Source organism: Bubalus bubalis, chromosome 2, assembly GCF_019923935.1.
Source record: "Bubalus bubalis isolate 160015118507 breed Murrah chromosome 2, NDDB_SH_1, whole genome shotgun sequence".
Taxonomy (NCBI): domain Eukaryota; kingdom Metazoa; phylum Chordata; class Mammalia; order Artiodactyla; family Bovidae; genus Bubalus; species Bubalus bubalis.
In genome coordinates, this window is record NC_059158.1 from 56,160,640 (window position 1) to 56,170,701 (window position 10,062).

Consider the following 10,062-nt stretch of genomic DNA (forward strand, 5'->3'; position numbering starts at 1 on the left):
GCCTCTCTTCCTCTTTTGTGTGCTAGTATTGTCATATATATTACATATATCAATGTTATAGACCCAACAATACATTACCATAATTATTACTTTACTATCTGTAGTTATTTCCTTAGCAGCTTGCTACCACCCACTTTTTTGTAGTTATTGGCAATATATATTTTTCAATGTGTTACACACTCTACAAAACATTATAAACATATGATTTTATACAATTGCTTTTTAAGTCAGCTAAGAAAGGAAAAGAGAAAAATATGTGAATATATTGAAATGAAATAATCTTCATTTATATATACTAATATATTAGTATATATAATAATATTATTACTCAGATTATATTATATATATATTACTCAGATTATATATATAATACATATATTATATATATAACTAATATATATCTAACTGTTAGAATCTAATATTACTATTAGATTCTAACAGTTAGAACTGGACACAGAACAACAGACTGGTTCCAAATAGGAAAAGGCATTCGTCAAGGCTGTATATTGTCACCCTGCTTATTTAACTTATATGCAGAGTGCATCATGAGAAACGCTGGACTGGAAGAAACACAAGCTGGAATCAAGATTGCCGGGAGAAATCTCAATAAGCTCAGATATGCAGATGACACCACCCTTATGGCAGAAAGTGAAGAGGAACGCAAAAGCCTCTTGATGAAAGTGAAAGTGGAGAGTGAAAAAGTTGGCTTAAAGCTCAACATTCAGAAAACGAAGATCATGGCATCGGTTCCATCACTTCATGGGAAATAGTCATTCAATAATAGCACACAAAAGAGGAAGAGAGGCTAGAACTGTAGTGTATCATTTTTACATACTACTGGAATTAGACCGGTGTAAATCTGAAGTTGATTCTGATGTTAGGATGTGCATGGTAAATCCTAGAGCCACCACTAAAAAACCAAAGGGAAAAAACCCTTAGAGATATACTGAAAAAATATACTTATACTTATACTGTCTTTTATAGTTATATAACTGCTATTGCATACCTTTCCTTTTCCCTCTGACTGCCCTCCCTCGGCCTCTCAGCAGGCAGCTTCAGACCTCCTTGTGACATTTAGGACACAGAATATCCAGGTGCCTCCCCCAGCAGCTGTGGAAGCTACCCTGGAGGGTCAGCCACACCAGAGCAGGAGAAACAGAGAAGCAAGCCATGCTGAACTCTCTGCTTCTGGGGCCTGTCTCCAGGGAGTCGGAGAAAAACCATCACCGTAGTTGAGCTTCTACTGTGTACCAAGCCCAGACAGAATGTGTTACTTACAAGATCATTAGCCTCACAACAGCCTGCCACAAACGTGTCATCATTCCCATTTTGCAGATGAGAAAAGTTAAATGACTGGCTTACAGTCAACAACTGAGACAAGATTTCAAACACTTTTATCAGATTGCAGTGCTCGAGTCAAATAAGCTTCCAAGGATGCAGGGGGAGATGCCTGTGTGATCCACGTTCAAGTACAATTCTTAAATCTTTATTCAAAGGATGTCTCCAGGAGGTACCTTGGTAAATCCACCTGGTTTTACATTGTTTCTCTGACAGAATATAACGATGGGAGGGGAGGTTGTGTGTTGCTGTTTTTAAATTATTTCCCTTTACCTTCCCTTTACCTTTTAAATTATTTCCTTTACCTTTCAATAATGAAACTCTTTTCTAATGGGGAAAAAATTGAAGCACATCCATATTCTATCAAGCTGGACAGCATTACCTCAGAATACAAATTGTTCTATTACTTTTCAGTAATTTTTAAAGATCTCTTTCTTATTATAAAATTAATACAAGCATCAAAATGGAAGTAATATATGTTACTTTAGAGGAAGTTTGAAAATGCAGAAAAGTATAAAAAGGAAAAACATAAATCCCACAAAATTCCTTTATTTAAAAAAAAAACAACCACTATTACTGTTCTGGTGCATTTTCTTGCTTTTCTCCAGTTTTCTGTATATCAGATGTGCACATAAGCATGATTACAGGGCCCTTCAGGCACTGGGGGAATAAGCCAGTGACAGGAGAGGAAGAGGGAGCAGGGCGAGACATGTTCCTACCCTGGAAGAAATTGATGGCCAAGCTAACGGCCCCAAAGGAATGGACTTAAATGAGATTAGGAGAGACACAGTCAGCAAAGTTACAATTCAAAAGCAAAGGGGAAAAACAAACTCAGAAGAAAAGATAAAATGTCCTAGTCCATCATCAGCTCCAATGTGGGGGCTCTCAGGCACACGGGTGCAGGTTCTAAGGCAGTCTGCTCTGAGCTGAGTTTTTTGGCATCAACTATGCCAGGAGGGGTTTAGGGTGGTGACTGGCAGGAAGGACTGCAGAGGAGAGGACCGGTGTGAGCAGCCCTGTGGACACCCTGTCATCTAATTCTTGCAGCCTCCAGAGGGGAACACTGAGCTGTTGGGACTCACCCAGGTCACCAGCTGGCCTGCCAGTGCCAGCACTCTGAGAACCAGCACTGTGAGCCCTGGAGTTCGTGCTTTTTCTGATTCTGGGCTCAGACCCTTTGGTGCTTAGCAGCTGACTTCCTGATCCAAGAAATCTCTGAGGCACTGAGCCCAGGACAGCCCATCAACTGGACCCAGACCTGGCCAGGGAAGGACAGAGTCCACTCTCCAGGGACATGGGGATCCCAGTTCCACCTCAGGGGACCCTTTTTTGGACCCACACAAGGAAGGCTAAGTATTCTCATAATGGCAGGCATGGACGTGCTAAATTGCTTCAGTGATGTCCAACTCTTTGCAACCCTATAGACTGTAGCTTGCCAGGCTCCTCTGTCCTTGGGATTCTCCAGGCAAGAATACTGGAGTGGATTGCCATGTCCTTCTGCAGGGGATCTTCCCAACCCAGGGATTGAACCCGTGTCTGTTCTGGCTCCTGCATTGGCAGGGAGGTTCTTGACCTCTAGCGCCAACTGGGAAGCCCTAGGCATGGACACAGTGCACAAAATTGTAGCTTGCTTTCTCTGCCTGACAAGACAAATATGAGAACAAAGCAGCCCAGGCCTTGGTTTAGGGGTGGGTCTTAAACATCAGCCCCACTGTCTCAAAGCTGATATTCATTCTCCCTGCTCTTGGGGACACGACTGGAGACAATGGGGAATGAGTAGGGAAGGTAGGTGTATGTATCTGCGTGTGTGTGTGTGTGTGTGTGTGTGTTCACTGACATTAAAAACTGTACTTCAGATGGGAAGAAGTGGGGGTGGGGCAAAGCTGAGTCCCACTCGTTGGTGGTGTTGATATTTTCTAGAAGTTCAGCCCCCTTTTCTTCATCTGCAACCCACATGGGCTTTAATGAACACACAGGTGTGAATGAAAGCAATTTTTATGGAAGTTTGCTAATTATTCTCCCTGATGGCAGGGGCCATGTTTTTATGCCATTTTAAGTCTAAGAATTTAGAAGACTGCGTGACATGTGGAAGTCTTTATATAACTTTATTTTTTAAGCCATTATGATTGCTTCTCTGCCTTTTGGCTCAGATTAGTGTAGGATCTGTTCTTATCAGCTTAAAATGGTGATGATGATGATGTCATTTTAACACAGTTGTGTCCAAACATTTTACCAAAGTTTATTATGTAAATATTCATGTTCAAACTTTTATAAGTGTGTCATGTATTTTAAAGGAATATTATGTAGAGCCCAATATTTGACAGAATCTACAGAAGCAAGAGTAGCCCTCGTTCAAAAGAAGGGTACAAAGTCCACTCAAAGTCCACTCTTGTCCAAAGGCAGTCCCCACAGCAGCTTCACGGAAGCTTCGGGCACAATTTGAAAAATAGTTTCAGAGACAGTTTGCAAATCACTCTCTTGAGTAGAGGATGTCCTTCCAATTTCAGAATTGGGGTTCTGAGACACAACACATTGAGAGGAGGTTTTGGCTTCTCCCAGCACCCGCTGGACGGCCTTTCTCTAATTCCAGCCTCCCCAGGAGAAGAGGACCATTGCAGCAAGTGTCCTGGGGACAGCAGCTGACAGGCACCAGCCTGAGCTAAGCCCTAAGCTCACAACATTCAGGGCACCCTAAAGGTCCAATATCATCCATACGCCCATTTTGCAGATTAAAAAAATAAATAAATAAAAGCTTAGGGAGGTTAACCAGCTTGCCTCCGATCAGTAGCTACTAAGCAAAGGATTCAGAATAGCACCCAAACCAAAGTCCACACTTGTGGCCACCCGTATTGGAACACACTGGGGACACCCAGACAATGGGAAGGAAGAAGCACGCCAAGGCTGGGGTGCTCTGCGCCAACGAACCCCCTGCTCCCACCCCTCCCCTGACAAAGCCCTTGATGAGTGGAGGCAAGTGATTCCAGAACTACTCCCTTCTCCCTTGACAGGAAGCGGGACCGCTAGGCAAGCAGCACAGGGGAGAGGGTGGGGTTGCCTAGGCTTTAATACAGAGGAGTAGTCGGGGGTACACTGAGGTTCCCGTCTGTGGTTCAGTCCAGGTCACCAGGCCAGAAGACCCCAATGAGGAGGCCAGGCCTCCAGGTACTTCAGCCCCAAGAGAGGAGCTCCCACTACATCCCTGAGAGCAGGGAATCAACCTGGTGGGTTGGGGGTTGGGGGATGGGGGCTTGCAGCTCCTGTCTAGAGAGGCAGCCAAGTCTGCACTTCAGGAGGACAGACGGATGTCCAAGGGCTGCCGGGATTTGCCAGCACAGCCTCCTTCCCTCCGCGACATGGCTGGGTGGAATCCCTGCTCTTTTGATGCACTGACTAATGTTTTTTAAATGGTGCCTACTAAGTGCCTGGCACCCTGCTCAGGGCTGGGTTGCCAACAGACACTGGAGTGGAGGGGAAAATGAAGGACAGAAGCAGGTGGGGACAGGACCCCATGCTCAGCAGGACTCTGGGTACTGTAGGGAGGCTCAGGGGGGCCTGGGGAAAGGCCCTCTGAGGACATAGCACACACGCAGGTGGACTCCAGAGGAGGTCTCTGCAGTCCCAACCCTTGGCCACACCAGGCCTAGTAGGGGAGCCACCAGGCCTTCTGTGTGCCAAGGGGCCCACAGCCTCCAGCTGAGGAGCCTGGGCTGAGCCCAGGAGAAGAGTTGAGTGGGACCCTTTAGATTCCCAGGCCATCTGGGATGGGATGGATGCAGTCCCAAAGAGAGAGGATCGGAGAGAGTCAACCAGTCCTGGTGAGGGCCCCCAGAGTGAGGGCATTAGGAGTATTCCCTGGCCTGGGTCCGTGTAGCAGCACCTTGCCCAGACCTCCCAAAGCAATCAGTCCTCATCCTTCAGAGATGCCTCCTGAACTCAGAGAAAAGTCTGCGCAGAAGGCTGCTAGCACCCTCACGACCCCACCCTTGCCTTTTTTGGACTTGGTGATGCAGCACACCCTGATATGGTGTGGCTGCAGCAACCCAAAACAGGCCTGCAAATGCGCTTGCCCTTCCACCATGCAACTGGTCCCCTCTCTTCCGCAGTGGAGAGGACATCCTGGTGACAGGAGTGTGCTATGAGAGACCATTCAGAGCTCAGCTTGGGCTTGGCCCCTTGAGGAACAGGGTCCCACTGCAGAACCAGAGGAGGGAGGTACGGGGCTGGGCCAGGGAACTAGCAAGACTTGTGCCATGTACATCACCCTTTCTGCTGGGCCCCTGCCCCATCACGGTGCCGGCTCCAGCTGATGAGGCCTAGTAGCTTGGTGAGATGAGGTGTGATGGTCCCTGACACAGCTGTCAAAAGAACATGGAATTAAGTCATCCACATGTCTGCTCTGCAACCAGATCAGTACAAGATACCTCTAAATGCACAGCCAGCCACTGCCCAGAGCCAAACCAGCTTCTCCTTAGACTAGTCTAGAGCCGTCCAGACACAGAAGTTAAGACCCCACATTGGACTCTCTAAGGCCTTTCTACCTCGGGGCAAACACTTCAGGGAGTTGATTTTTCCTGTCTGGGTGGGGCCAGGATGATGGTGAGAACACACCCCTGACCCCTTGGGCATCCCTGCAATGTCAAGACAACTGCTGAGGGAGCCCCGTCCTCAGCAATGAAGCCAAACATTCCACAGAGACACACAGAGCAATCTGCACGATCTGACTTGGGTTCGTCTAACATAAATGTCAATAGAAATCACCAACTCTATTTTCAGGAAACCCAATAATCTGTCATGTGTACTGTGCGCGATCAAGAGAGACGTGGCTTTCCGCCTTCTGATACCACATCACTAATCTCCCCTAACGGCCAGGAGGTGGGGGAGCGTGTCTGTGGACAGTGTGACCACCCATAATCTGGTCTTCTCAACCACATCCCTCCACAGATAAACATCACCCCCAGAATGAGGAACTTGGCCGCCCAGAGCCAGCCCCACAAATCAGGAACAATCTAACATCTCAAGGTCAGCTCAACGGAAAAACCATCATGAGTCTTTCAAGGCGACAGATCTCCCCGTGCTGCCTCGGGTGCTTTCCAGCCCCAGAGCTGCCAGCACAGTCCTCGGTCCTGGTGGGACTGCAGGAGGGAAGCAGGCAGAAGGGAGTGAGCAGAGCAAGAGGCAGCCAAGCCAAGATCAAAGGGGCTCCGCCACCTCTCACGGGCATCACTTTGCAGTGATGCGCAGCAGCTGAGAGTCAGAAGGAAACTCAGAGATACTTTGCTTCAATAATTTGTTTTGTTTTCTCAGAGACGACCAAGACCAGAAAGGTAATGACCTTACTGGTTCACTAGGCGACAATCCTGGGAGGGGAATTCAGATCCCTTGCCAGCACCTCCTCAAATGGACAAGGGCAGAACTCCAGTCCTCCAACCAGAGGCAGGTGCAAATATTCAGTAAGCGTCAGAGATGACCCAGGCCCCATAGAGGTGCCCCTCACCAGATCACAGGTGACAAACAGATAATCACACAAACTGTTATTTAATAGGAATTTCAGTTTTTTTTTTAAAAGCACATGGGGCTAAAAGACCTACTAACCAGGGGATCTAATCTATCTAACCTAGTCTTGGCCTGGCAGGCAGGGGGGACTTGCCTCAGGAGATGCTGTCAAACCTGAGACTGGAAGGTTAACCAAAGAAAAGATGGGCAGAGACCCAGGAAAAGGGTGTCTCCCTCTCCCCTCCCCCTTTCTCCTGGCCTCCCTCCCTCCTCCTCCAGGAAGTCTGTTTGCTCCAGACCAGCTAGCCATACTGCCAGCTTTCACACAGGCATAGTCATCACTCTCCCTCAGCAGGTCGCCTGCATCACATCTCTCAAATTCCTCCCACTCAGCAATTCAGGTCCTGCCCTTCCCCCCGGATCCCAGCTTCCCCCAAACCCATCACCCCATGTGGGCTTCCTCCCCTCAACACCAATTGCAGCATTGGACACACCATAGACTTTCAATGATGAATGGAGGGATGGATGGGGTAACGGGCCCATAAGATGTGGCAGGAAACAGGGCAAGAGAAAATCCGAGATGTCCGTCCTAGCCCAGCAAGCAGCCCACGGCGGTGGGTATGCTCGTGAGCCCTGGACAAGGCCCAAGACTCCTCTCTAAGTAAGAACAGAGACCTTTCAGAGCCTATTCCCTCAAGATACTTCTCTGCATAGTCGTCCAAACACAGCCTTATTGAAACTCCCTTACACCTTGGTCTCATAGGGAAGACTCCACTCAGATGGGAAACAGCCATCTTGTCCAGACCTGGTTCCTCCATCTGCTGCCCCAACAGGCTCCCAGAAGTAAGGGCTGCAGGGTGATCAATAGACAAGTATCCTGGATACCAAGACACCCTACCAACCTGTGACACTGCTCCTGACCTGCCAACCCACCTGGGTGGAGGGGAAAGGGAGCAGTCCATGCCAGCTGATGTGTGTGTGCTCAGTGGTGACTCCTCGTGACCCAGTGGACTATAGCCTGCCAGGCTCTCCTGTCCATGGGATTTCCCAGGAAAGAATACTGGAGTGGATTGCCATTTCCTCCTCCAGGGGATCTTCCCAACCAAGGGGTCGAACCCATGTCTCCTGCATTTCCTGCATTGGTAAGCAGATTCCTTACCACTAAGCCACCTGGGAAGACTTTATCCTGGCTGATAGATCACCAGGAGCCAATCACTTGAGCCTGTTTATCTACACATGTGAGGAGGCGTCAATGAACTGGAATTTTAAAGTCAAAGCTGTTTTTCCGCATCTAGGACTAGAGACGAGTCACCTTGCAGTCCAGTTTTGCTTTCTGGGGAAACCACAGGAGTGGTCCCTCTCTGGTTATGGTATCAGTGCAGCACCCTTGCCCCAGGAGAATTTATAAGAGGACCTTTAGTGTTCTCTGCTGTACAATCTCCAGTGAAGGACCCTGGGGCCCTCTTGGAGAGACAGGAATAGCATCACAACCCTGTAGCCAAGGCGTGCGCGCAGTGCAGCCTGAGCTATGGCCCTCACTTCTGCAGCGGACCAGCCTCCACGAAGCTGTGCAGGGCTTGTGTACAACAGCGACACCATGTGGCAGCCGCGGAAACCACAACGCCTCTGGCTTGATTGCTTTCCTAGTTCTCTCCCTGGGCGTCTGAAGGCAGGACCAGCTCCAGATTCTGGGACAGATCAAGGACTTCCTGCCCTTCTACTGATGAAAACTGGCGAAGACTCCAGTTGTTCACTGCCATGTAGCCATATCTCCCCATGTCTCCCAAGCTGGTATGGGGCCATTCCAGTTTGGCATGCCCTGTCTTGATTGATGCTCATAACCCCCTGAATGGCACATATCCATATTGTCTCATTTCTGCAGATAGTGTTGTTCAGGGATTAACAACTTTCCCAAAATCACACACCCCAAATAAGTGGCCATGCTGGGATTTACACCAGGTCTGACTCCAGGATCCACGCTCCTTCTGCACTCTACAAAGCCTTTCTCAGCCCGCAGCAGAAGCCAGAAACTACAAAGCATCTTAGGGCCACACTAGGTTTAACTCAATTAATGCTTCCCTGGAAACCTGTCCCTCTCCACACCTTCTCCAGTCAGTGTAACATCTTTGGCATTTGGTTCACATGTGGCCCAAACCCCTTAGATCAAAGACCATGTGTGCCATATGGCATGGGTTTTGCTTCGGGTTGGGTTTTTATTTTTTTTTTTTTTTTCCATTTTGCTTAGCTGGTGCAAAAAATATGTCTAAGCAATCAGCATAACTTGAAAATCAATTTGTATCCTGCCAGCCCAAGTATCGTTAAGAACCTCCACTAATACAGCAGTAATGAACATCTGGAAACACAACAGCTGTTGAGGGAACGAGTTATAACAACACTAAGATGACAGCTTGTTTTTCATAAGCTAGATTGGCTCTTGTACAAATGGAGAGAGAGGCAAACAGACAAAACGGAAACCAGAGGAGGAGGAGGGGAAGGGAAGCGGGAGGAGCAGCTATGCCCCAAGAGCGACTGCACTGGGTGAAGGTCTTCACTCCCCTCCTTCTCTGAGCCGGGCCGCCCTGGGGAGGGTACCTGTGGGCTCAGGTATCCCTCTGGCCAATCAGAGAGGCCAGCAGTCCAGCATGTGGACCTCTGTGTGGATGAGCATCCAGAGGTGGGCAAGCTAGTTGAGAAGGCAAGACGGTCACCCAACGCAGGAGACATCTAGGCCTGGACTGGAAGTCTAGGGAGCCGAGGAAGGAGGCCTCTCCAGGCAAGAGGTGCCGAGGTTCTAGAGATGCTGCGTGTGACCAGAGCATTGGCCCTGGAGTCGAAGGGACAGAGGCTCCTCTGTGGGAAGCCCTGGCAGTGGTGCACCTTGGATCCTGGAAGTGAGTGTGACTTGGGTATTTTTAGAGCCGTGTTTACAATGGGACAGATATGTGAGGCACAGCAGGGGCCCAGCCACACGCCTCTTCCCAACCAGCACTGCTGAGCCCCACCTCAGCATCTCAGTACCAGGGGTCCCCCACCTCTGGGCTATGGACTGGTACCTCCTGTCAGATCAGCAGTGACATTAGACTAGAAATAAAGTAAGTGCACAATAAATGTAATGCACCTGAACCATCCCAAAGCCATCCCCCTCCCCTGGTTCTTAGAAAAATTGTCTTCCACGAAACCAGTCCCTAGTGCCAAAAAGGTGGGGGACCACTGCAGTAGGCAACAGGGCAG

At 48.8% G+C, this 10,062-nt stretch overlaps 1 pseudogene; it reads left to right on the forward strand.

Moving 5' to 3' along the window:
- Positions 1 to 3,463: 3,463 nt before the first annotated feature.
- LOC112583119 lies at positions 3,464 to 3,568 on the forward strand (annotated as a pseudogene).
- The last annotated feature ends 6,494 nt before the right edge of the window (positions 3,569 to 10,062 follow it).